The sequence below is a fragment of the Pteropus vampyrus genome, unplaced genomic scaffold, assembly GCF_000151845.1.
Source record: "Pteropus vampyrus isolate Shadow unplaced genomic scaffold, Pvam_2.0 Scaffold102, whole genome shotgun sequence".
Taxonomy (NCBI): Eukaryota; Metazoa; Chordata; class Mammalia; order Chiroptera; family Pteropodidae; genus Pteropus; species Pteropus vampyrus.
The window spans coordinates 2,534,125-2,538,745 of NW_011888883.1; the positions used below are offsets into that span (position 1 = coordinate 2,534,125).

The window sequence follows — 4,621 nt, forward strand, 5'->3', positions numbered from 1 at the left end:
TCTTCTTTTCATTCAATGCTATATGCATTCAATGCTATAAATCCTCCAGTAGACACTGCTTTTACTGTATTACACAAATTTGGTAAGTTGTATTTTCATTTTTATTTACCTCAAAATATTTTTTAAATTTCTTTTGAGATTTCTTCTTTGATTTATGAGTTGTTTGGAAACGCGTTGACTGATCTCCAATTATTTGGGGATTTTTCAGCCATCTTTCTGTTATTTACTTCTGGTTTAATTTCATTGTGGTCTGAGAGCATACAGTATATGATTTTTTATTCTTTTAAATTTATTAAGATCTGTTTTATGGCTCAGAATGTGGTCTGTCTTGGTGAGTGTTCCATATGAGCTTGAGAAGAATGTATATTATGTTGTTGTTGGATGGTGTTTTCTATAGATGTCAATTGGATCAACGTGATTGATGATGAGGTTGAGTTCAACTGTATCCTTACTGACTTTGCTGTCTGGATCTGTCCATTATTGATAGTGAGGTGTTGAAGTCTCCAACTATAATAGTGGATTTATCTATTTTTCCTTGCAGTTCTATTCATTTTTGCTTTATATCGCCTCATTGCTTTTGCTCAAATATGGCTAGTTTGCTTCTCCACACTCCTTTAGCTTGCCAGCATGAGCTGATCAGATGTTCTGCTCATCTTTGTTTCACAGTTCTGCCTAAGATTCTGCTAGCCCTGTTTTCACATGCTGTGGCCACGTTCAAACCTGAGGCCTTGACTCCGTCCAATTTCCCAGTTCCTACCTGTTGAGAAAGGACAACTAGCCGAGCTACTTGAATTAATTCCTCATTACTGCATGCCGGTCTGTCGTAGGCATATCATGTGGCATTGTACATGGGTCTCAACATTTCCTTCTAACATTAACAAAATAAGTGAGGGGCAGGTGTCTTCTTTATTGATCCCTGCACAGTGCCAGGAACATGGTTGGCATTTAACACATGTTTGCTTGACAGTTGAATGAGCATATTAGTGTACAGCTGGAGGAAGAGATTTTGTGATCTAATGTTTGAGTTTGAAAAAATAAACACCAAAGATGAAGTTTTTTTAAAAGTAGAGGAAAAGTAAACAGTTCTTTGGAATCAAAACTGCTTAAAGAAAAAAAAATATATCAATGTGTTATCTGAACATAATATTTTATGTAGTGTTATAGTATCTAGACAGGAGTTCTAGCTTCATCATCTTAGACAATTTATTTATTTTCTCCAAGTTTTAAATAAAACCTCATGAAGTCATTGTGAGAGTGTGATAAGAGATATAACATTTACAAATGTTATTAAATATTTCCATTAAATCTTCATTAAGGGTGAGAATATGATGACATCAAATATTGGTTCACAGATAACTGTTTGAAAAATACTGTTTGAGCATATGTATACAAAAAAGAACAACCTCTGATACACAGGTCACTTTTTCACTTTTGTTTAGAGAATAGGTGAATCCTGATTTCATTCTTTTACTTGGCTTACATAAAAAAGTTCCACATTGTATTATTAGTTTGCAGAATTTAAGATTAATGCTTAATGGATGTTTAAAAAGACACGTTTTTATTTCTGTAGCATGAGTTCATGCTATTGGTCTTACACCATCTGTCTAGTATAAGCTTACTTCAATTCTCAGCTACTAATTCTAATGAATGAATGTGTAAAGGAAGCATTGAAAAATCTCTTTCATCATGAAGAAATGAGGCCTGAAATTATTCGTTGGTTTTGTGTATTCTTTTTTTGTTGTTTATATAAGGTTTATTGCCAAATGGAGATTTTATTCCTATTGCCTCAGCCAAACTAATATTTTTCCATAATAAGATTTCTGAAATATCACTTATGTAGTGTATATGTGCTTTCTTAAAGTGTAACTAATTTCAAAGAGATTCTCTTTCAGAACCTGAAACTCTATTTAATTTTTATTAAAAATGTTTTACAAACAAATCCAACTAAGACTTCAGTTGGTGGACACTTCTAGATTAGTAACTCACTTGTTAATTCCTGTCTCTTCCTCACAGGAGAAATCACTGATTAATGTCTTCCGGTCCAGGTTCATCTTCCCTAGTCAGTTCCAGTCATGAATCAATCCTAATTATATAGTCATGTCCACACCTAGTGGGGTTGGGAGTTAGTCATGCTGCTATAGACCTGTACCCTTAGTGAGTCCTAGATAGCTATGCTGATCATTGTGTACTCTCTCCAGGGAGAGCAAGCAGTCTATGCTGTCTACACAGAACACACATTCCCTTAGATGCTAGAGGTTTATGCACCAGCACTGCTCCAGTGGCAATGTTAGCTGCCCAAATATTATGAGGAAGACTAACACAGAACTATCTTTACTTATTTAAGGGTATAGAAGATTTGAGAATAGGTAAATAGTTATAGGAAAGTCATACTTCTTTTCAGTTAAATCTTTTGTACAGAGGCCACTGTGAGATATTTGAATCTCAGGCCTTGTATATACCTTTCATTTGAAAAGGATCTTGATTACTGTTTTTATTTTTCAAAGAATCTTTAGCAGATAAATGCTATAAATGTAAATTGCTAACTTGCTACAGTGTATTTATAGCATTTTTTTTTTGAGCCCTCTTGTTTAACATATATCAAGTGGATACATGGAAAAGAAAAGAAATGGTATAACAAAAAGAATCTGGGGAAAAAATTTATTGGTAATATCAAATCTTATGTGCTATTTTCAACAAAATTTTAAAAGTCAAATTCAACTGGTTCCTGAAACTTAATATGTCACAGAGCAGGTATAAATAATTTAATGGAAAAGTACTATTTGGGACAATGCAAATACTTAAATATGGGAAATTTTATTGCAGTCTATGTAAAATCTTCAAGAAATCACATGCCAATCTGTTAGAATTTTTTTGCTGCTAACCAGAAATTTGAAAAAATTTTCAGAGAAAATAGATTGATTTTATCTTGTGTTTCAGCAGTTGCTATTATACTAAAATGTATATAGGATATTACTGTTCGGATTGCTTTAAAGTTCAAAAACGTACCTCAAAATGCCATTGCAGTCTCATTGATCTTAAAATATAAAACTAATACGGTAAACAGGGGAGAAGGGGAAAGAGTACTGAGTGTTGTAGTTAACTTTTCTTTTTAGTGCTTACTCCTCTTTGAAATTTCTGGCCCTCTCTCCATGTAAAAACCAACTTTAAAAAAATAGGAGAATGTTGCTGAGACTACAAATTAGTACGGCCACTATAGAAAACGGTATGGAGTTTTCTCAAAAAACTAAGAAGTGATCTACCATATGATCCAGCAATCCCTCTACTGGGTATTTACCCCAAAGACTTGAAAACCCATATCTGAAAGGGTATTTGCACACTGGTGTTCATAGCAGCATTGTTCACAGTGGCCAGGACATGGAAGCAACCAAAGTGTCCTGTGATAGATAATTGGCTAAAGAAGCTGTAGTACATATAGACAATGGAGTATTACTCAGCCATAAGAAGAGATGAAATACTGCCATTTGCGACAACATGGATGGACCTTGAGATAATCATGCTAAGTGAAATAAGCTAGACAGAAAAAATTGAAAATCACGTGATATCAGTTATATGTGAGATGTAAACCTAAAAGCAACAAATGAACAGGACAAACAAACAGAGACTCGTGGACATGGACTATAGACTAGTGGTTACCAGAAGATAGGAGGTGGGAGGAGTGGGGAGGTAGATGGGGTAAAGGTGGTCAAATATGTGGTGACAGAAAGAAATCTAACTATGGGAGGTGAACACACAATGTAAATATATATATACCTTACTGTTAAAGTGTACAGGTGAAATATTCAATTTTGTTAACCAATATCACTGTAAAAAAAATTATTGAATTAATTTTAAAAAATAGGAGAATGAGGATTAGCAAACTTGCCATTGATGAAATTAGAAAATATTCCCAACTCTGAGTTGAAAAGTAAAATAAAAGCTGCTAAGTATAGTACACACTGGACCAGAGTAAGGGTGTATGTGTGCTGGGGCAGGGGAATGCCAAGAGAGGAACTTCATCTCTCCAGATCTCAAGCAAAGAGTGCAGAGGGCAAGATTCCTCAGAGCTTGCAGCCTACATAAGATAAGGCACAAGGGTTGAGGTGTTTTGTGAACCACTGAAGGTTCTCTGAACTCTTAACTCCAAAGATTAGAGATGTAGGTGGAGCTAAATCCCTAACTCAAGGCACGATCTCATTCCAGGTACCAGCTTACATTTTATCATCATGTCTCCTTAGCTTCCTGTTTGCTGTTCCAGTTTCTCAGTTTTTTAAAACAGTTTTTGATGTCTTTGATAGGTTCAAAGAGTTCACATTAGATATTTTGTAGAATGTCCCTCAGTTGATTATATGTCTGATTATTTCTCTTGATTAGACTGGAGTTATAGATTTGGGGGGAGGAAATGCCATTGTAATTATAACGTATCAAGGGTACAGACTATTAACATGCTTATTATTGTTGATATTAACTTTCATCATCTGGCTGAGATAATGTGTTCAAATTTCTCCACTGTAAACTTACTCTTTCCTTACTTTTCCATATTGTTGTCTTCAGAAGGACATTACAATGCACAGATTGCACTAATTAAGGCGTTCAGAGTTTTGCTGCCTCTCTCTGAGGGAAG

General features: G+C 34.7%; 1 pseudogene; it reads right to left on the bottom strand.

Annotated features, from left to right (window-relative positions):
* LOC105295309 overlaps positions 1–2,051 on the bottom strand; it is a 4,058-nt pseudogene extending 2,007 nt beyond the window's left edge.
* Between the last annotated feature and the right edge of the window lie 2,570 nt (positions 2,052–4,621).